Source organism: Anser brachyrhynchus, assembly GCF_964034855.1.
Source record: "Anser brachyrhynchus genome assembly, chromosome: 3".
NCBI classification, from domain to species: Eukaryota; Metazoa; Chordata; class Aves; order Anseriformes; family Anatidae; genus Anser; species Anser brachyrhynchus.
In genome coordinates this window covers 71,621,368-71,645,163 of record NC_137696.1, presented here as the reverse complement: position 1 = coordinate 71,645,163, position 23,796 = coordinate 71,621,368, and the positions used below count along the sequence as shown (strand labels likewise).

The following is a 23,796-nucleotide window of genomic DNA, read 5'->3' as shown; positions in this document are numbered from 1 at the left end:
AGCCGTGGCCGTGGGCCCCGGGCCTGCCGCGTTTGCCGGTCACTGCTGCTGGTCCCCGCTGCCGGGCCCCCGCTACAAGTCCCTGGCAGCTCTGCTCCGTTTGTGCCCTGCGTATTTTCTGTCGAAATCACGTTTGCTAACGTTATCCCAATTTACGTCGACATTTCTGTTTTCTAGTGCCCTATAACTGGTAGCATGGAATGGTGGGAATACTACAAAGTGGTCAGAAATATATTTTTTTTTCTGCTCTGCGAATAAATGCAAAACCAAAAAGAGCAAAATCATTTTGACCTGAAATCATTTCCCATTAGGTTAGCTATAACAAGCCCAAAATGAGCTATAGTGAGCACTCAGTGTTTGACAGCTCTTGCATGTAAAGTGACACGCTGCGTTTTTTATCTTTTCACTAATGATTTTGGTCATGTCAATATTGCTAATCTTCCATGATGAGATATTTCTGTAAGGGCATCTGTAGTCCCTCCCGTTAATAGAGCTCTACAGAAGTGTTGGGTCTGCTGTTTTACAGTAGAGCTACTGCCAAGTTGGGTGCAAACATGAAAAATGCAGTATTTCTGTTGAAGAGTGATGGTTCAGGAATTAAAACATAAACCTGCTTTATTGGTAGCTCCTCAGAAACAAGGCTGTGGTCAGCTGCAATGGAGTCTCTTCACCTGTTGGCAGTGGACAGTGCTATTCACAAAACAGACAGCAGAACAATTCTTTGCTGACTGCTGCTTGCAAGGATCTTGAGCCACCAGTCTTTCTAGCTAAGCCATGCACTCTCCAGATGCCATAAATGCACAATTTTGGCTACAATCAACAGCAACTTATACTTGGTCTATGTTGTACTCCTTTTTCATGGAAAAGAGAGAGTTTTGGCTTATTTTTTGTCCAGATAAGAACTGGGACTTACTTTATTGTGGTATATCACTTCTGATTTCTCCCTTTGTACATATCACTTCACAAGTGCCCGTTCAAATGACAGCATCTCAATTTTTTGGCTGGTATGGAATAAAGAAACAATAAAGTTAATATTGAGGATTCCCAGTCCTTAAAGAAAGACGCTCCATTTTAGTATGCCTTTGCTATCTTATAAAACACCTTAAAAAATTGCATCCATAGCGGCTTCATAGGAGGTTGTTGTCATGCTACTTGCTGTGCTTCTGGAACCTTTCTATTCCTTTCTATTCTCTTCCACTTTCTGTGTTTCATCCAGCTGCCTATGCCACATGTTAGCTGCTACTGGAACCTGAAGTCTTTCTTCCTGAGCAGAGCTGGCAGATCTCAGGTGCTGTTTGGCATCATTAGTGTGCATCCAGGCAGATACCTTCTGAGGGTGATACTCCACACTGAGCAACGCTATTCTGAAGTACATTATGTTTACATGGATGGGTGTCAATCACATGAGAGAGGTTGCAGTCACTGAAATTGATCATGCTGATTGATTTCAGTGATTTCACACTGGTGAAATTCCACTGTCTCTTGTAGCCAAGGCATCCTTCTCAATGGCAAAAAATACTCCAGATGTTCTCTCCCAGCAGTACAAACAGGAAGACCTCTCCTAGCTCAGGAAGACAAGCAATACAAACAAGTCTTCTTAGGATTTCCAGGTTCTTAGTGCTGACTTCAATGATTTTAGGAACTTAGAGGAACCCACAAATGCACCAGTTCTTCAAATACGTAGCATATAAGGTAAGCAAAGTTTCAAAATGTGAAATATTACAGGGATATGAGTCATTTAAGTGCTACAGATATGTTTAGTTCCTATACCTGATGATTAATAATATTCTCTCCTCATACCTCAAAATTTGAATGACTGTTTTCAGAACCAGTTTATTCCAAATTTCCAATATTCCATATAAAATATTCCTGCAGTGTCTCCAGTGTAGCTGTTCAGAAAGGAGAAACCACAGACAACAAAGGAATCTTCTTTACAGCTAATAGTAGTGGTAGAAACAGCTGGTCTTAGTGCTAGTGACATTATACCAGTTATAGTCTCTTCTTTCCTCTCTGTTCTGCTCTGCTATGCCCTGTTCTCTTCTCTTGTCTTCATTGTAACTGTCCACAAGACAACTCTTTTGTGGATAGCACACAAAGGTCTGTGGAGATTTAAATTTTAGGTAGTTGATACACAGCCATTAGCATCTCCAAGAATGTTTAATTAAGAATTTCAGCAACAAAATAGGTACGAACTTTAGAAAACTAAAAGAGTTACTTTTTGAGTATCTGGTAGAATAACTTATCATAACCAATATGTATTGATATCCAACTGCATGCTTTTGTTTGCCTGATAAGGTTTTCAAAGGAGCATATACCAAAGAAAAGCTAAAGGGGAGGGAAAACAACACTTGAGGGGAAAAAATAAAAAATAAAAACATAAAAAAGCAACTTTCTATACTCCATTCCAGAGCTAAATCAAGACCATGTGGAGCCAGGATATCCCCACTTTAGATTTTGCAAACTAGGACTAAGATAGATGTCAGGAAGGGAGAAGTAAGTGTGAAATCTGTCTCTGCAGATAACACAAGAAGCCTACCCCACCTTTCTAAATACTTTGACATCCTTTAAGCAGTTCTTGAGCCCCACAAAAACGATGACACTTCATCAACCCTTTTATGACCAACGTGGCATTTGTTGCCCTCTCACATCGCTATTCATGGAAGTTTCCCAAATCTAGAGGAACAATGAGCATGTTTTGAGAATTCATTAGATCATAATCTAATCATAAATATCAAAAAGGAAATGGCTTAAAATATTACTGCTGATGGGAAAGTCTTTTTAAATAATCTCCAAAGGAAATTTTCTATTTCAGAGACCATCTGTCCTTTCCTCCCTGTGCACTCTGGGGAAATGCTAACCCATTGCTAGATGTTTCCTTCTAAAACAAACAATAAGGAAACAGTGGATAAATGGACAGGATTATAGTAGCCTGGATCATTTAATATTTCTAACTCAACTTGGAAGATTTTTTTTAAATGTCTATACAAAATTTACATCAGTTCAATTACAAAAAAAAAAATTAAACTACCAAGATTTTAGTGTAAAGTTACATCCGATGAGTTTTATCTTCCTAGTGAGAGCTAAGCCAATATAGGCCACATGTAAGTTCTTACAACAATCAAAAAATAAAATTGGGTCAGTTTACAGTTTACTTATTTACACTTATTTACTTATTTGCAGTAATTGCACTTCAATAATGCTTATACTGACTGAAGACTGAAGATCTTACATTGCTATTCCTGATTTCTTTTGTCTGAGAAAAAGAAGTGGAAAACTGGCAGAAAATCAATACAACTCTCACATAACATTGTAAAGCAACAACTCAGAAACATCCTATCCAATAATAACAAGGAATGTTATTGATTAAAAATTTAACTTAGTGAATATATAGAGTCTGATTTTTCCATCCCGATTTTATGAAGCAGTTTGCAACAGATACTCTGTGTGTGATTGTTAAAGTAACTACTGGAACCAAGATCCAAACGCCAATAAAATTATTTTCCGATCCACAAATCTTTCATGGTGAAACTTCAAGAAGCTGAGGGTATATGTGTCACTGACTCTGAATGGCCTTGGGTAAATCTCTTAGCACTGGACTTACTTCATTGGAATTTGAGAATAATAAAATGAGTGTTATATACCATTGTGAAAATTAATGTCACAGAAGTACAAAATAATTAACAGGCATCATCTTAAATCTCTGATTTATTTACCATCTCTTTTCTAATTAATATTTCCAGCTTTTTTTTATCATGCTTCCTGAAGGTGGCAGCAATACTCAAGAGTTGCACGCATGTCTGACTTTTTAACCTATTGACCTATATAGTGTTTCTTTCACTGTACATGTATTTGTATTTATTTTTATTTATGATATACTATAGTCAAATTTCACTGGAATAGATATTGTAGTTGGAGACTTACGATGTGCAGTATCATCACAGACTAAAGAAAATATGTTTACTTGGGGTGGGGCTGGTGGGTTGCTTCTTCTTTTGTCTGGTAAAAATTAAGAAGCTAAAGGAATGTGTTTAAGTATTAAATATTTTCAATTATCATTTTACTTTGCTTGCAGTTGAAGTTATCCATTCCATGGACTTCAGTGAAGTTTTGTTTCCTGTACATTTTATGAACTGAACTGTTAGCTAGTTTGTGGGCACTACATTAGCACTTCAAAACACTACGAATGTTGTCTGTGATCACTGGAAGATAGCCTGTCTATAGGGTTTCTTTCAGTGCCATTCCTCTGTTTGATCTGAATTATTTGTAATCACTGTTAGAGTCACTCAGGCCAACTGTATCTCATAGCAGCAACACATGATTTTAATTCAGAAATAATCTTTAATACTAGCTACCCCACTTCACTTTTTGCCTTAGACTCAATACAGTTCGCATAATCATGAAATATATTTGCTACTGAGGCAAGGCAATAACATCGACTGTAGAAATAGGAAACCAATTAGAAAACTGTTCTCCTTCCAATTTGTGAGCAGTTGCCTGGTGTGGAGCTTGCATATTTGAGATGCACCTTCAGTGGGGAATCACAAAGCCAGCAATGATGCCCCTGCAGCAGGGCTCTCCTCCCTTCCCTTGTCACCCCAGGACTGCAGGATACTAGGTGACTCACATGCCTGCAAGTCTTCTGTCAGCTCCAGATCTGCTCTCACAACGTGTCCAACACAGCAGCCCAAGCTCAGGTGCTGCTGTCCCAGAAAGTCCACTCGAGGAAGGGAATAGCATAGCTGCCAATGGCTGTGCTGCCTGGGCTGTTGCAAAACAGAGGCAGAGGCTTCCCGGTGGTTCTTCACTGGTTCAAGTGGATTTCCCAAATCCTCTTATACTTTCAGAGCTGAATGTCTCATCCTGAAGGAAAATTAAAGAAAAAACTCCATTGGTTCTAAATGTAATCTTCCCACATCAAGGTTTATGAAACATAAAAGCTGCTATTTTAAATAATATTAAAAGCATTTTTTTGCACTGTGTTTCCTAAGGAGTCAGCTCAGCAAACGTAGTGGCCTTTTCTGTAGTTGTACATGAGGATTCCTATAGCCTTTCTTCTTCTCCTTCTCAATTGTATTTGCTGCCTTGCAAAATGGTACTTTAATATCCTGAAGTTGGATATTTTTATAATTGCCTGACTTTATGCTCATCTTTTTTACAGTATCACTGATCAATAGTAGCTTCCTTCAGATTTTCTCAAAAGCTTAGCATTAATTCTTGCACCCACCACAGTGACATTTTAGAATTTATTCATCAGCTCTTCTTAGTTGCTGATGTGGTGATTCTGTTGCAGACACCTACTTTTATTCCTTTTTGGATTTCTACCTTTCTTAGGTTTACTTAAAATGTAGCATTGCTGTCATTTCCTTTGTTATTCTAACTGTACTATAGAAAACTGTATTGAGCCACTACACCTCCTCTATCCTCTGTTTCCCATCCTTCTAAAAATTGCATCCCTCCAGATTAGCTCTACAGTTTACCTTGTCCAATGGTTTATCCTTCTATAGCTCTGAATAACACTGTCAACCAAAATAGAATTTCCTCTCTGCACCATCACATCAAGTGCTTTCTGTAATCCTAATATTTGCAGGGAGCAAAATACTTGAGACATTTACTATGTAAACATTTGCTTTATATTACGTAGTTAATACAACTTACAGTCATGTTTTTCAGGGTTTCTTCTTCCAGAAGCACAGATTAATCTAGCAGGATATGACACACAGAAAAGTTTGTTCTCTTCATTTTTGGAATGCTGATAAATGCTTGAAAAGTAAGTCAGTTGTGCTCTTCACTGTCTATTTGTAGGTATACCCTTTTATATGTCTTGCCTAGGAAGACAGAATTTGGCGTTTGCTTTGCCTTGCTGTATTCCTCTGTGAACTTTCAGCAATATGTGCTTTGTTTTTCAAATATTTTGTGTCCCAGCAAATTGTGACCTCATCAGTCATCAAAATGATGTTCTATAGAAAAAGAGCAAGTATTGTTTAGTAACAATACTGTTTATTTAAATTCTGAAAACACTTTTTTATTTTTATTTCAGTTAGATTATAACATCTGGGATTCTAACAGAGTTTTACATCTGAGAAAAGCTTTTGGAGCTTCTCTGAACAAATACAGTATCTGTAGTAAAGAAAGACTGATGAAGAAAAACATCAGTTCTGAATGCCTTCACACACAAAAAAATGTTTTGTTTTGTTTTGTTTTGTTTTGTTTGTAAAGAAATCCTACTTTACAATTGTTGTGTAACAGAATCTGTTGTGCAATGGAATCTAGCTGGCAAAGCACAGACATCCCTTAAGATAATGAATCTTTTTTTTTTTTTTGAGAAATAAAAAAAATATACGTGTTATAGTTCTGTATTGTTCCAGTCAATAGGCCACACTTTTCTCTGGTATAATTCCCATGAATGTTAGTGTTAAGGATAAATTTGATCAGTAAGCCTACAAATCTATTTCTCTGACATAAATAATAGTATCTAAGTAACAAACAGAATAGTTAATATTTTCATTGACATTTATTTTAGTGCTCTCATGACATGATTAAAATTCCAATAGAGACATGGTTTATCAGTCAAACTCATTTCAGCAAGGAATAAGACACATACTTCTATATTTCTATATACCTCTGCAGTAACTATGACAAATTTTGTAATGCATATTTTATCCCAGACTAAATCATTGTCCCCAAAAGATGTTGGCAAGGAAATAAAATACTAGTTATGTTTTACTTTATTTTAGTATTTTGAGAAAAAAAATGCAATTTAATGGAAGCCATATGGCTTAGAGCAAAATGAGGAAATTTATCTACAGACTAGGTATAACAGAGATTATTAGGGCTCTCTGCTAGTGATTTAGGAAAAGTGCAAATGTACAGTCAGGTGGACAGATCTAGTCTCCCGCCAACCACGATTTTGAATATTCAGCTTGTCAGACATGAATTTCTTGAGTTTTTAATATCTGTTTGTAAACTCAGAAGAAAATTGGAAAAAAAATGCAAAGAGTGTATTTCTTCTCTGCCTCTTCTTCAAGTCAGAAGATTCATCTCTTCAATTCCTTCAGGGGAGGCTCATCCATCTAGGCAATTGCACTTATGCGTACCCATTTAGGACAACTACCTGAAAAAAACACACCTGTTCCCTGTTTTCCTGGGTCAGAAGTTTATTTAAATCCACATGGTGGGATTCAGGTCCCTTGATTTAGGAGGCAGTTCATTTTCCAGTGTTGAGTCGTCTTGGTTACCTTACCAGAATTGCAATGTACTACTGAGGGGGAAAAGAGATCTGATTGTGGGATGCAAGAAGTCAGCTATTGACAGGAATCAGGAACGCCCATCACCACCTGGCTTTACAGACAAAAAAAATACAAGCACGTACTGTTCCGATAAGGCTGTCAAACCTTCAGTCCTTTCACATAATGAATATCTGTAGCATTGGTTTTGTGAACTTATGATGACTTGATTGAAGACTGATTAATCTGTTTGGAATTCTTGGAGAGCTCCAGTAGCAATGCAAAGTATGTTAATAATGTGTTAATTACTATTTTAAAGTTTGTTTCCCATTTGGTGTGTGCTTTCTGCTTAACAGTGGTTCCTGGGATTGCACTGGAGAGCAATGCAGCAGCTCACAGGAAGAATCTGTGTGGATACAGTCTCTAAGCTGCTGTATGTTGGTTGACTTGATTTGTGCTGGTGGATCTATGGTTATTTTTGCCAGTGGAGGATTCACCCCCAGTTTTAAGTAGGATGTACTTACTTCTGAGCCGTTCTTGGCAAAATTATCCCAAAACTTTAAAAATACGTATCTGCTTAGTCTTCAGCATAATTTCACCAGCTTCTTTGATGCTTTATAGTGTTTATAGCACTAAATAATTGTAATGCCATTGTGTTTCATACTCTTTATTTTACTGTTTATGCACCATATGGTATTGATGTGTGTTATATTGCATATAACTCAATACAATAAACACAGCATTACAAAACAGAGTTGCTGCATTTTTTTATTACAGGTAGGTTGCCTACTGTGACGAAAATAATATAAAAATATAGGCAAATTATTATTCCCTTTCTTCCTACTTTTTATTCAAGAAATAACCCATGGTAAATTAGGTGCAATTTTCATGAAATTTTATACAAACATAGATCTTGGTATAAAGTACTAAATAAGCTCTGCAAGAATTTTATGGTTTTTACACTTGCTTTTTAAAATTAGCTTATGTTTGTAATGCTTTTCCTCAGAGGTTACTTGAAGAACAGTCCTGAGGCTTATTGCACATTCTCATTTTTTTCTGAAGGTAATGAATGCCAAGAATCTCACTTTTCAGAATTGAAACATTTATTCTTTCTTTTATATCCATGTGTAGATTTTTTTTCAATTTAAATAGAACTCTCCAATGCCTATCCATCAGAAGTTCAAATTCTTAGTTAAGCTTACCGAGATGAGTTTTCCACTGCAGATGGTGTAATCACTTAGAGAAATACCCTGCATGGCTCTAACGTTATGGACTTGATTCCAGAGTAGGACCTGATATGCAGAAGGGACAATGAAATAGCATTTTTTTAGGCAGTGCATGGGAAGGTCCAGAGACCCACAGCCCTCAGCTTGTTCTTTTGCCTTCCCCCAACATTCCGAATAAGCAAGGTGCAGGTAGAAAATATAAAGTGAGGCACTGTCCATCAAACCCTACTGTGGAGCTTAGGTGCTTTGTTCAGGGCTGCAGGTATGCGTCTCTCTCTGCTATTGGCATCAAGAGTCCACATTCTCTCCTGAGGGTAAGTGCCCATGAAGATGGGCTTGAATAAATGAGGCAAAACTCCTGGTATGGCCTAGCTCTGTCTGAGGAGATATTTGCAGTGGTAGATACACATGAAGCATCCTCCAATGTGAGAGAACCCAAACCTTCCTGTCAGCAAAGCCCCTGTCAGCTGTCTTAATGTGAGCACCACAGGGAGGGGAAGGAAGTAGCCTAAAGCAATTGCTAAATTCCTGTAGCAGGATGGAGCTTGACTCTGTTATGGTTAAGTACTGATGTGGGAGCGTCGGTACTTTTCCTGTTGCTGCTCTTAAATCCAGTGACTGTTTAATATAAAATGCACAGTCTGTCCCATCGTTTCATTCCTACCCACAAAGCCTAGTGATTATGCAGGGCCAAGCTCCCCTTTATGGGCTTTCCATCCCTTTCTGGTGGATCCTGAACTCCTTTGCAAATCCTCAACAGGGGAAAGGGAAAGTCCTGCTCAGCCCAGCCTTCTCTTCATCGACTGTAACATTCTTCTAGGAGTGTGATTGTGTTGAATTCCTAGTTTCTAAGACTGGTGGATAAACATAGAATCACAGAATCATGAAATGGTTTGGGTTGGAAGGGACCTTAAAGCTCATCCACTTCCAACACCCTGCCATGGGCAGGGACACCTCCCACCAGATCAGGTTGCCCAAAGCCCCATCCAGCCTGGCCTTCAACACCTCCAGGGATGGGGCATTCACAGCTTCTCTGGGCAACCTGGGCCAGGGCCTCACTCTCATAGAAAATAACTTCTTCCTTATATCTAATCTAAATCTCCCCTTTTTTACTTTAAAACCATTCCCCCTTGTTTTATCAGTACACTCCCCGACAAAGAGTCCCTCCCCACCTTTCCTGTAGGCCTCTTCTCGGCACTGTAAGGCCTCTATAAGATCTCCCCGGAGCCCTCTCTTTTCCAGGCTGAACAACCCCAACTCCCTCAGCCTGTCCTTATAGGAGAGGTGCTCCAGCCCCTTGATCATCTTTATGGCCCTCCTCTGGACTCATTCTAATACTTCCATGTCCTTCTTGTGCTGGGGGCCCCAGAGCTGAACATAGTGCTCCAGGTGGGGTTTCACGAGAGCAGAGAAGAGAGGGAGAATCACCTCCCTCGGCCTGTTGGCCACGCTTCTGTTGATGCAGCCCAGGATACGGTTGGCTTTCTAGGCTACAAGCACACATTGCCAGCTCATGTTGAGCTTTTCATCATCCAACACCCCCAGGTCCTTCTCCTCAGGGGTGTTCTCAATCCATTCTCCACCCAGACTGTATTTGTGCTTGGACTTGCCCTGGCCCATATGCAGGACCTTGCACTTGGCCTTGCTGAACCTCATGAGGTTCGCACAGGCCCACCTCTTGAGCCTGTCCAGGCCCCTCTGGATGGCATCTCTTCTCTCCAGTGTGTTAACCACACCACACAGCTTGATGTCATCGGCAGTCTTGCTGAGGGTGCACTCAATTTCACTGTCCACGACACAGACAAGGATGTTAAACAGTGCCGGTCCCAATACTGACCTCTGAGGAACACCACTCATTACTGATCTCCACTTGGATATTGAGCTGTTGACCACAACTCTTTGAGTGTGACCATGCAGCCAATTCCTTGTGGTGGTTTTACCCTGCTGGGCAGCCAAACTCCACGACAACCAATCTCACACTCCCCCTGCTCAAAAGAAGAGAGGAAGAGAAGAAAGTATGCTGGGAAAAAAAAAAAAAAAAAGAAAAAAAAAAAGCCTGCACAGAAGCACAGATGGAAGAAAAAAATATATTATTCTCTACTTCCCATCAATGAGCAATGTTCAGCCACATCCTGCAAAGCCAGACCTCAATACACATACCAGTTGGATAATACTCATACCAGTTGGAGGACAGATATCTTCATAATGAGAGCCACTCCCTCTCCTTCCCCTTTCCCACCTTTTGTTGCTGAGTGTGACACCATATGGCGTGGAATATCCCTTTGGTCAGTTTAGGTCCCCGGCAATGTCCCCTCCCCACATCTTGCCTACCCCAGCCTACTGGCTTGGGGGCCAGGGGGAGGTTGGAGAGAGACTTGATACTGTGCCAGCAGTGCTCAACAATAGACAAAACTGGTGTGATATCAGGGCTGTTGTAGCTGCAAGTGCAGAGCACAGCACTATATGGGTCGCTGCCGGGAAAGTTAACTCCATCCCAGCCGGACCCAGTACACCCACCAAGTGGTCCATCCATCAAATCCATGTCTCTCCAAATCAGAGACAAAGATATCATGGGGGACAGTGTCAGGGGGCACTTTGAGACAAACAGAAAGAGTAGGGGGGCATTTGGGATCTTCATAACCAGAGAGGAGGGTGCATCATAATTTTCATTTTGGCTTATAAAGTTTACCTAATCCCATTTATACCAGACTTCGTGTTGAATCTGGTTTTCCATGTTTCACATGCACCTGCTTCTCTGCTCAATTCTCTCTAGGTCAATGACAGTTCTTATACCAATTTCTGATACCAAGAATATAACATAATAAGGATAAGATGTAAAGAATGTATTATATCTTCATGTAAGTAAAGTGATCTTTTTCAATTTGTCGCTTATTTTGTATAAATGAAAGGCTTTTTATCAGACAGATGTTATAGCAATTTACAACCTATATGGTATACAAAAGGGAATAAAATGCAAACTGGATCAAATGCACAATGAACTGCTTATCTGTGCTGTATTCTAGAAGTTTTAATCTGAAAGAGGAGCAGCATATAAAAAAATTCCATCTAGCTTCACACATCATCTGTTTGTCAAATATGATTTGTGTGTTACTTACGTGTTAGTAGAACCTGTCATCTCTTAACATTGTGTATTGTTTATATCAAAGCACTAAAGCCTTTGCTGATAATACATTATGGAAATTCACTTGTCCTGGATAATTTTTCCAATGTCAATAACCCTGCCTTTGTCTTAACCCTCTTATGATTTAACAGGAACACAAGAAGAATGGAGCTACATCACCTGAATCCCCTTTTACTTCAGTTTTACACATGTATAACTCAACCACCAGGAGTAAATCATATCTATCTGCATTAGTGATCTAGTCGTACTTGGTAGTGCAAAAAGTATGTAGTGCAGGTCCCATAGAAGGAGGACTAAGACCAGGTTCTCTACAGTCATTACTATTCAGCCTGCTGCAGCTGTGCCCCCCCTGGAATTTTAAACAGAGACACTGCAGTGGCTCATTGGGAACAAGTGAAGCTGTTCCAAGTGCTGATTACTGCAGCAGAGCCTGAGCAAATTAATTAATAATTAGGTGTGAAATTAATGTACACCTTCTGTTTTCCCTAGTACTTTTCACATGCTGCTAATTTGCTTCTGCACCACCAAGGGACAAAGTAGATTTAAACAACATATGTGGGAATGAGCTAAAACTCTCCCCAGGTAAACCTTGTTACATTTGTTAGCTTTTTTACTATTGTTTAGAGCTTTTTCTTAACTCTTTAAAATGTCTGATTTCTTAAATCTTAAATATTTTAGTACCTATTTAAATGAGGCTTAATTTGTTGATAAGAAGGAGAAAGTGATATTTTGTCTCTAAGTGATATTAAATTACATTATAGAGAGATATGGTGTATTATTTCATTATATCTTATCCTGTTTATTTGCATTTTAAATATATTGTTTGAAGGTGCTTATGTAGGATTACTATCAGAAAATGGTGCAAGTTGGTGTTAGGCCTGCAGAGGTATGTATAATGTAGCAATGTGTTGTTGGAGGGGTTTTATATGTTTCTGTATGCTAAACAGGTTTTATACAGAGTGTTTTGCAAATCTTTCTTATGCAAAATACATGAATGAATCTAAGCAGACCTGGCACCCTCCATATGAGCACCCAGTTATAGGCTGCACCAAAATGCAATATAAATATTACAGGCATTTTAGTGAAATAATAGCTCTGACTCTCACCTGCAATATAGGGTGTAGAAAAATCTCTTGGAAATCTAAAGTGACGTAAACTGAAGTTTGCATCTTGTTCCTCTTAAAAGCTGAGGGTAGGGACTTCTTGATCTAACTGGCTGTCTCTGGTCCCTTTACTATGTGTATGGCTAGAGCTGTGTATACCCAATTTTTATGTCACTGCTCACCCTGTTAACTCAGACTGCGACTTTAGCTTTATTGATCTTTTGGATCTCTCCAGGCTACTAGAGAGAGATGATGATACTTGTAGCACAAGGGAAATTTATGTAAGTGTGGAAACTTCCATAAGAATGAGTAGAAATATGTTTCTAGTATGGCTGGAGTTTAAAGAGCTTTTTCCCCTTTCATAGAACAGAAGAGAATAGGAAATCCTTCTTTCATAAACAGAGATTTCACTTCAGTTCCAGGCTCATGAGTACCATTTTGGCAAGCTAGGAACATCAGAAGAATAAATGACTTTTGACACACTCTAGCGGTCTTTGAAGTAGCTCGTTTATAATGCAGATAACTGCCTGAACTGTTCTTACTGTGTATACTAAGCAAATAGTATGAGTGAAATCGAGCTAACCAGTCTTGTTCAGATTAGCCTTATTGTCAGCTTGTTAGCAGAGGGACTTTCATGATTCCCAAGCTTGTTTGTTTTAGTGATGTACCAAAAGGTAACACTTTACTTATTTTAGGTGCTATTTACCATCAAAAGACCTAGGAATAATCCGCAAGGTAAATACTTAGGCTACTTGTAAACTATGTTAATAAACTATTCCAGCACTTTAGGTTTACAAAGGGTAGTATTTGCATATAAATCCAAAGAACAGTTTACGTAAAGATTTTTAAAAGTCTGATTCATCAAAAATAACTTACAATAATATGTTAGGATTAAATAAAATCTAAACATTAGGGCTGGACTTAAGTGGCTTTATTATACTTTTAAATTTCTGGCAATGTTTCCATTGTCCTAACAAACTGATTTTCTATTTTTTCCTTTTATTTTTTTTCTGCTGTTTTCCTACTTGACTAAATGTTTGTGCTGCACTGGCTGGCAGGGGAAGGCAGGCAAAACCCTTCCACTCCAGTTGCTGCTGGTGAAAACCCTGTACGTCACCTGCCACATGGAAGACGAGTCCTGCCCTAATGAAGGACTGTACCCTCAGCAGGCATTACAGAGTTGGTTTGTGACTTGCCACATGCCAGTAAGACATATTTTAAAGCTATCTCTTGTGCATTATAAGGAAGATCTTGATACACTCTTAGGTTAAAACATTATTAACACAAGTTCCATCTCAGAAATATGCCAATGAATGCATTGCTGCAGGCAACACCTTCAGCAGAGCAGATGAAAGGTTTTGGGTTGTTGAGTCTTTTATTGTATTTCTTTTTAGTTTTGGGGGTGTTTTTAGTGAGTGGAATAGTCATTCTTACTGTTAAGGACACTGTAACTACGGGATAGTCTTGACTTTTTCTTAAGGATTTCTAAACTTGGTAAGTATGGACAGTTTCAGAGAGGTATATGTTCTGCTGAAGGAAACTTTTTAAGGTTTGTCTCAGCTGCAGGTAATCAGCCTCAGACTTTTTGCTAGCCTTGTAAAATGGGTAGGTTAAGCTATTCTCTGAAATTAATTTATCAAATGACCTGTAGAGAACATGAGTAGGAAGAGAAAGCTGAGGTACAATAGATTATTTTTAGATACACTACTTCCCTTGGATATCCTTCAGTTTGGACATGTAGTCTAGAGTCGCTTTTGTTCCACGAGCTGAAGAAGCTACAGAGTCAGTCTAACTGCTTATTCTGTTGTTCCACTTACGCTGCTAGATTATTGTTGATGTCAACAGATTTCTAATGTGGATGTTGTGTTTCTTCCCATTTCTTTTCATAATTCCTTTTGAAGGTCATCCATTCTACTTCATCCATTCTGGTGGAATCTCTTGAGTAATACAGGCCTATTTATTCCATGCCCATTTTTAATCATCTTTTCTGATTATGAGTCTTTTGCTGTAACCAAAAGGTCTTTTTCTGAGCAAAAACCTTCTCTTCTGTGTAAACTTGTAAACATACTCAGGTATACCTATGGCTGTAGGGAGAATAGCTTTTAATTATAATAATATTTCCTGATTTCATCAAACTTTCTCATACAAAAAGGAGTTGGGAGATCTAGGCCTGTGTAGCTTGGAGAAGAGAAGACTGAGAGGGGATCTTATAGAATCATAGAATATCCCGAGTTGGAAGGGACCCATAAGGATCATCAAGTCCAACTCCTGGCACCACACAGGTCTACCCAAAAGTTTAGACCATGTGACTAAGTGCACAGTCCAATCTCTTCTTGAATTCAGACAGGCTTGGTGCAGTGACTACTTCACTGGGGAGCCTGTTCGAGTGTGCGACCACCCTCTCAGTGAAGAACCTCTTCCTGATGTCCAGCCTAAACTTCCCCTGCCTCAGTTTCACACCGTTCCCATGGGTCCTGTCACTGGTGATAACGGAGAATAGGTCCCCTGCCTCTCCACTCCCCCTCGCGAGGAAGTTGTATACTGCGATGGGGTCTCCCCTCAGCCTCCTCTTCTCCAGGCTGAACAGACCCAGTGACCTCAGCTGCTCCTCATACGTCTTACCCTCTAGGCCCTTCACCATCTTCGTCACCCTCCTCTGGACACTATCAATGTGTATAAATATCTGAAGTGAGGGTGTCAAGAGGATTGGGCCAGACTCTTTTCAGTGGTGCCCAGCAACAGGACAAGAGGCAACAGGCACTACCTGAAACAGAGGAAGGCCCAGCTGAATATGAGAGGGCACTTCTTTACTGTGGGGGTAACAGAGCACTGGAACAGGTTGCCCAGAGAGGCTGTGGAGTCTCCTTCTCTGGAGACATTCAGACCCCACCTGGATGCCATCCCGTGCAGCGTGCTGTAGGTGGGCCTGCTTGGCAGGGGGGTTGGACCGGATGATCTCCAGAGGTCCCTTCCAACCTCAGCCATTCTGTGTGATTCCGTGTAACTAACAAAAAAGCTGGCTTTCATTAATAACTCAGGTCCCTTTTGTTTTTCACACCTTCTGGTGAATATATTTGCTTGCTGAAGGGAAGGAAATTTTTCCCTTTTTTTAAGCTTTGTCTCTCATCTACCAGTAGGCCAGTAGATACATGCATCTGGGAAAAAATAAATAAATAAATAAACCTCTCTATCCCAGTGAATATGAAAAATAATTTTTACTGAACTTACTGGAAATGCTTGTAGTCCATGGTTGCTCTGCGTCTTCAGTTGTCCTGTGTGTCCAAGGGCCTGTGACATGTGGTATGTGATTTTTTTCAGTGGCAGATTCAGTTTCAGACTTCTGTCTCTGCTTATATAAGGCACAAGCCCCATGCCAGGGAACAATATTAAAATCTCTGAAACAACAGGATGATATCGATGTGTGACATGCTTCAGATTTTCATTTCCACCACTTGAAGTCGGTGGGGCATATCGAGGCACACAAAGCTGCTGCTTTTAGATGGGACCTTCTCAAGTGTTTGCTTGTCTTCTGTTTCACTGCTTATGGTAAATCTACACTGGGCACACACCACTTGCCATTCACTCATTTCTTTTACTGATCAGAGCATCGAGAATCTTTGGGAATAAGCTGCACTTTGTTCTTCATCTTCTAATGAATTGAAGGCAGAGGTAACTCAGGGAATCTCTGCTCTCCTGTGTCCTTTTGAATCAGTACTGAAAAGATGTTGCCTTTCCTGCAGTGCGTTTTCTTCGTGTGCTTATTTAGTCCTTACACCTTTTCTTAGGAAAAGCAAAGCCATGAACTCTGCTCAGCTGATACAAATGCAATTCTTTGTGTGTTCAGAACAGTCTTCTCTAAGGCAGGGAACCTTAGAGAAAGTATTAAAGTACCTTCCCTGGATAACATCCAGAGCTGCTTTCAAACAGATTGCTAGGGCAAAAGCCAGACATATATCTCATTTTGACACCTAGCAGTTAGTGCTTTCAATGCTTGAATAAGAGAAAGAACCAAATGTCATTATCTGCTGAAAAAGATCAAACCTGAGAGTGTAACTTTCATCTCCATTTATTTTGTCATATACATTTCCTGATCTTTCCAATCTGTATGTAGTTCACAGAAGCTTTGGGTTCTTAACAACCCTGAAGTTCACAATATTTCAGTATACACTACTATAGTAGTAAAACACAAGACATTGCATTTTATGTCTGTAATTTTTTTATTTTTTTTTCCCCTCAGTATCAGCCTATTTCTGTTCACCACCAAAGCAAATCTGTTCCTCTTTGTCTCTTCTGCTGTACAGTTTCACTTGATTTTTGTCGTAGGAGAGCAGGGTGGATTCCTAAGGTACCTGGATTATTTTAAATCCCTGCAGCTCTTACCTGAGCTTCATGGAAGTTCTGCCAGGATCTTCTTTCCTTTTCCTTGACCTTTCCTTTTCCTTGACCTCTTACAGTCCCTCTTCCCTTCTAATGTAGGTCAAGGGTCTGGAGCACCTCTCCTATGAGGAGAAGCTGAGAGAGCTGGGGCTGTTTAGCCTGGAGAAGAGAAGGCTCAGGGGGCATCTCATAGACGAATATCAATATGTGAAATGAGGGTGCAAAGAAGACAGAGCCAGGCTCTTTTCAGTGTTGCCCACTGCCAGACAAGGGGCGATGGGCGTAAACTGGAATGCAGGAAGTGCCAACTGAATATCAAGAAGTACTTCTTTACTGTGAGGGTGAGTGAGCACTAGCACAGTTTACCCAGTGAGGTTGTGGAGTCTCCCTTCTTGGAAATCTTCAAAAGCCACCTGGATGTGTTCCTAGGCAACCTGCTCTGGGTGGCTATGCTTGAGCAGGTGGTTGGACCAGATGACCTCCAACCATTCTGTGATTTCCTATCAGTTTGGAAAAGAGCCCCAGCATGTATCATTACATTATACATGTCTCAGAGAAGAAAGCCCCAAAGCTGCTATTATAAGGCTTGCCTAGTCTTCTCCCTTACATTTTCCTTCTTCCAAGCATTTTCCCAATGTTAGGCGTAGAAAGGTCAGCCCCTTGTCCTCTGAACTTTCCTGAACTTTGGGTGCTAGCCTTAAGTTCACTTCATTACGAGAGGACGTCAGAGTGTATTTAAGTCAGTGGAAAGAGTCCTGATGATTTGGGAGGTTCGGATAAAGGCCATCATACCATAGGACTGGTGCCGCTGCATAGGATTTGTTTCTGTGCACGATAGTAACCTCATCCAGCAAGTCAGAGGAATGCTCACCCTAATTTCCCTGTACATTTGTGTGCTGTTATAGGTAGTGTCAGCTAGAGTTACAGCGAAGAGCTGTTTCTTGTCTTGTATCTTGAGCTTTATGAAAACTAATTGCCTTCTCAGTGATGGTAATATCAAGAATTTTTGCTCCTTTTTCACGAAGTTTATATATTTAGTGCAGCAGCCAACCAATTCATACAGTCCATCTATAAATTTACAGTGCTGCATTACATACCAAATATTTCCTGGCTATGCAACTTCCTTTAATTTTCATCAGGAAAAGCAGAAAACATTCATTCTCAATTTTTACTGATGTTTAGCCATTTTTTTCCAGCATTACTTTATCCATGGTTTTTTTTTGGTTTTTGTTTTTTTTTTTTTTTTAAATATCTGTGGCTATGGTTACATTACCCCTTAGTCAAACTTTTCCTAAGCTTGATGTATTTAGGACTTTTAATTCTAGTTTATGATTAGTCCTAGCCTTCTGACCATTTCTGTTGCTCCTCTCTGAACCTCTTCTTCATTCAGTGATGTTTTTCTGCTTATTGAAGTGAATTTAAAAACTTTCAATCTCTTAGTTGAGTTACCCTATTCAAACTTCATCACTTGACAGATAAATTGACGCAGCAAGATGAACATCTGACATTTATGTTTTTAATGAACCATTCAAGAAATTACTGTGCAAAGCTTGGAGTTTCTTCTTGCCACATGTAACTGTGTGCACCTGGGTATTCATGAGTTCTTGGCTTAACTATCACAAGAAGATTTTTTCCTCTGTAAACCTATCTTGCCAGTTACTTTTGACCCTGCAATGCAATTTTAAAATTTTACAAGGCTTTCAAACTAAATCAGAACAGTCTCTGGGGTCTTTTATTTCTTCCTAATAATTAGAATTGCGTATGTTTTTAAATCCTTATGTGTGTCACATGCTGGATTTGTGCTTTAAAGTTATGTTGAATTAATACAGTACAAACTTTAGGTAAGCAGGTCCACAGATGATGTTTTTGTTGTTGATATTTACAATCCTTTCCTCTCATCTTATTAAGATGTCTCAACTTGATTTTTTTTTCTATTGTATATCTGCCAACTTATATGTTCAAAGCAATTTAGATTAGGAAAAAAATATATCATCCCTCATCAAGGAGAAAAGGGGTGACTGTAACAATGATAATTTTGCTACTTTAGACAGCCGGAAGTCACACTGTCAAAAAATCATACTGTGCAGCAGAAAAGCTGTTTGTTCAGTGATGACTGTGAATTGGAGCCAGGAGAGAAGACAATATCACTCGTGTCAAAACCAAACCCTCAAATAATTTATCACATCTAGTTTATAGTCCAAGAGAATTTAAAATAAGGATAAGACAAACAAAATGATTAAACATTGTGGAGAGATCTCTGTTTTCTCATTCAGGTAAGAAAATGGTGAATTGCCCCTCTGCTTCTTAATTTCAGGCTTGGAGGGGATTCCTGCAGGTCTTCTTTTAAGACACACTCAGACATCTATCATTTGAAGCTGAGACAAGACACAGGACAGCCTTTGCTGTTGTTGCCATACACCAAGTAAGGAAGTAACACTATGAAGCCTCATGGAAAGGAAAACACTAGAACACTTGCTCCTTCATTTCTATCTAGGTTTCTGTGTGTGTGCATTGAGCCTTCTCTTTTGTTCTCACGAGTAGAATCTGCTGATGTGATGCTCTCTGGGGAATGCTGTGTGTTAATAACAAGACTGAGTGGATGTTTTCTTAATCAAAGATGCACATCCAAATGTTGGTGAGAACCTAAGTATAGCTTGGATCAGATTGCCAGTCTAAGAACTGATTCCTTAGTCTTTCTGTCACCCTGACGGCCTGTTACTGCTTTCATTTTTTTAGCAATTCTAATTCTGAATTTGAATTCTGATTTTTCTTTGATGTATCTTTTTGCAGTATCCCCAAGCTTTCCGTGATAGCTTGACAAGAATAGTGTGTACAAAATGCAGAGCTAGATATTGCCTTGTGAAAGTAGAGGAAAGTGTTTGTTTTTTTGTTTGTTTTGTTTGTTTGTTTTTTGTTTTTTTTTCCTTCCCCTTCAGCAATCTGCCTTTCTTAATTTAGGGCAAATTCATTCTGAAATTCCTTTGAGAGTAATGAGCCTAATTAGCAGTCTCTCATTATTTTACTGTTTTGTTTTTGTTTTTTGGTCGGTTGCTTGCTTTGTGTTTTTTGTTTGTTTTTGTTCATTTGTTCATTTTTGTATTTAATCTGCTTATCGATATCCCTGCTGGATATCTTTTCAGCAATAGCCTTGGGTTTGGAAATCACTCTGAGAACCAATATTTGAAGAAAGGGTCCCTACTAAATCCGAGGCTTTAAAAACTGGGAAGCTAAATTACCATCTTCCTTGAAGTCCAAATATTCTGACAATATGTGTGTGGTGGTCTGCAGCAGTGTTTTATAGGTGAAAAGAAGACAGCACTGAAGTGTACAAGGGAGATGATAAAAATCGTTTCAAGGCCATGAAAGCCAGAAGGTGTTCAAATACAAAGCATCCTGAATAATCAGAACAGGTGGTTTACCCACAGGCAGAAGGTAAAGGAATGCAGGATTTTTGACTCTCTCTCTCTCTCTCTCTCTCTCTCTCTCTTTCTCTCTCTCTCTCTCTCTCTCTCTCTATTTATTTTTGTTAAAACTCTCTTCTTGAAAAATGATTAACATTACATGAAAAAAAATGTGGAGCAATGGAGATTTGAATTGAACGGAAAATAAGAAGTTATTTTGTGGGATTAAAAACAAGTATATTCTCTGGAAGTGTCTGTTGTGATTGTACTCACTTGGTGCTCCTGATTTTTTTTTTTTTTACTTTTTTTTTGGGGGGGGGAGGTCATATTAATTTTAAATAAAATGCTGTAAAACAGCATCTTTTGCAACTATGTCCATTTTGTTTCAAAGGTGGTTGAGCAAAAGTATCTCTGGAGACCACATCATTGAATTTGGCTCAATTATGTTATTCTAGACATGGAAATTAACCTGTTGTCTCACGTTGTCTTATGAAAATCCTGGTGGACTTTAAAAACAGTCTTCATTTGGCTTAGTGAACGCAGTGGTAAATATGGTGCTGAAGCACATTCTCATTTGTGTTGGCTAATGGCACAGTTAAAAAATAACCTTTGGAAACATATTTTAGAGTGATAATTAGTTACTCTCCTTTTCCTATATTGAAACTGAAATCTTTCCATCTCCAGAGTATTAGGATCTGCCCACCTTTATCCCTAAAAGGACAGAAAGTGAAGTGGGGATGATCTTAGCTTTTTAACACTTTCCATTAATAACATTCATGCAGGTCTTTCTGACACATTTTGTTTTCATATTATTTGCAGGAGGATTTTGACAGGAAAATCATGCTTAAAGAAATATTCCTTCTTTGTCCTGTTAAATTCTGGCTGAGATATAAATGCTTGATATTGCCATTTCCTTTCTTTCATCCATGCACCACAAGAAAAAATTATGGCAGCAAGCTGAAACATTCATGAACCACGAAGCTATATGGCTCAGCTGACTCAGAAGCCAAAACAGAAAACAGTTTCTCTTTCCAATGCAACCTGTGTATGATGCCAAAATACTCTGTTAAGACAGTAGAATGACATCTACTCCAAATCTGCTGCAGGACCCACCAAGATCCATGTATGATGCAGATAGAGAGGAGGAGAGAAAAAAAATCTATGTTCTTAATTATCTCCCAGGCCCTCGGATGGGTAGACCAGATAATTAGCATCCCTATTTTCATCACATGAAGATGTATGGGGATGAAGAAGGGAACAAAGGCATGGCAAAATCAGTTTGGGCAGTGAAACATAACTTAGAAGTGTCTCAGAACTTAGCAGCTACCCATCTGTTGTATATCCCTCCCTTTTACTGTTGGTAGGAAACTCGGTCATTCACCCGAACTGCATTGCCCCAGGTGCTGTCTAAACACGAAACAGAAAGACAGGCCCTGGCCTGGTTTACAATCACAGCATACAAATAACAGGAGCAAACAAGAAGCCATATACATTAAAAAAATATAGATATAGACCTGAGTTGAAATTTGGAAATATCACATAAGCATTTCCTGTAAAACTGCCTTTCAGACATCTCAGTAGACATTTATGTATACTAGGATTGGGCATATACCCTAAACACAGGCTTAATATACAAGGACATGTTAAAGGTAAAATTTCTTTTTCATATTTAATATTTCAAGCCATAAATCAGATTTGCTTATCATGGTTAAAAATATGCAAACAAATGTATATGTACAATTCTAATAATAAATGAAACTAAAAGCATTCTTTTGATAATGAACTAATTTTAATGAACTATGCTCATCATTGTCTTTTGTGGGTGGGGAAAAAAAAAAAAGAAAAAAAAGGCTTCCCCCAGATCCCTCAGATCTATGTACAGATTTCAGCAGCTTTGGTGAGATATTATAGCCCAAGCCTTAAATTCCATTGTCAGGCAATGGGAGAAAGAGATCACAAAAGCAGTGGAATTTAATGAATTGGATTCCCAAAGACATCAAATTAAAATGCAGTTGAGTGATTAACTAAATGCTGTATCCACTCATAAGTTTTCCAATTCATCTAGTAAAGTAAGAGGAAATGTAAGACAATGTATTTTATGGAGAAGATGAAATGATCTGTGAACATAATAGTCTCCAGGACACTGATCCCTGGAAAAATCATGGAGTGAGTCCCCCTGGAACACATTTCTGGGCACATGAAGGAGCAGGAAGTGACTGGCAACAACTAGGATGGATTTACCTTTTTTTTTTTTTTTTTTTATAAAATTTTGTCTGACCAACCTGATTGCCTTCTATCTTAAAATGGCTAATTTTGTGGAACAGGTGAGAGCAAAGGATGCCATTTACCATGATTTAGCAAGGCTTCCAGCACTATCTCCTACAATAATGTATCTAAGCTGAGGTATTACAGTGCGAGTGAGTGGACAACTAGATGGGTAAAAAGCTGGTTGGGTGGCCGGTCTTGGACAGTAGTTAATGGATCATACTTATCTGCAGGCTGGTAAGAGTGGATTACTGCCAGGATCTACCTGGAGACCCATTCTATTTATCATCACTGCTAACAGCCTGGAGGAGATGATGGACAACACTCCCACCAAGTTTGCAGCACCCCCCAGTACCTACAGGGAGTTGGTTAAGAGGGAGTGAGGCTTTTCAAAGTGGTGAAAGCTGTGAGGATGAGCAACAAGGGTCATCAGCTAAACCAACCAAGAGAGTTTCAGAATGTATATGGGGAGAAACTTCCTCCCTGAGGGGTTAGCTGTCCAGAAAAGTTGTGCCAGCTCCATCCTCGGTGTTTCCAGCCCCGGCCCCACACAGCCCTGAGCAGCCCAGCCTGGTATCAGTGCTGGGCCTAGGCCAGGGACATCCTGAGTGTCTGTCCAACCTCTGCTGTTTGTGACTCTGTGCTTCTGTAGCTTTTCTTGAGATTTTTGATAAAATGGGTGTAGTCCTGAACTGCATAAAAGATGTTAGAGACCACAAATCTTTATTTATTTATTTATTTATTTTCCTTGGCCAGGGTATGGTATCACCAAAAAATTTGGTGATTTTTGAAGCATTTTGATGGTTATCTTTTGTACAACTGTCACTTGCTGCATTCTGAAAAAGACATGTTTAGAAATGATGCTAGGTTTTTGCTATTGAAAGGCTTTTCTTATTATGTAAGTAACTTTTAAACTACTTACATGAGACACCAGATGTCGCTAAAATCTGTTAATGCTGAACAATATGTTACTTACACCTGAAAATTTAATCTACTGTGGACTCTGAACAGTTCTTAAAAATAAGGTCCATTTTTTTTCTTATTTAAGAAAAAAAGAAG

General features: G+C 39.1%; 1 long non-coding RNA gene across 5 annotated transcripts; it reads left to right on the top strand.

The window, feature by feature from the left end:
• Positions 1 to 12,079: 12,079 nt before the first annotated feature.
• LOC308193551 lies at positions 12,080 to 23,229 on the top strand. Of its 5 annotated transcripts, none has more exons than XR_013949729.1 (6): positions 12,080 to 12,173; positions 13,753 to 13,899; positions 19,386 to 19,493; positions 20,373 to 20,503; positions 20,864 to 21,017; positions 21,292 to 23,229. It is a non-coding gene; the product is annotated as an uncharacterized lncRNA (long non-coding RNA). The 5 variants fall into 5 exon arrangements; XR_013949731.1 differs by having other exon boundaries at positions 20,360 to 20,503; positions 20,928 to 21,017; XR_013949732.1 differs by having other exon boundaries at positions 20,360 to 20,503.
• The last annotated feature ends 567 nt before the right edge of the window (positions 23,230 to 23,796 follow it).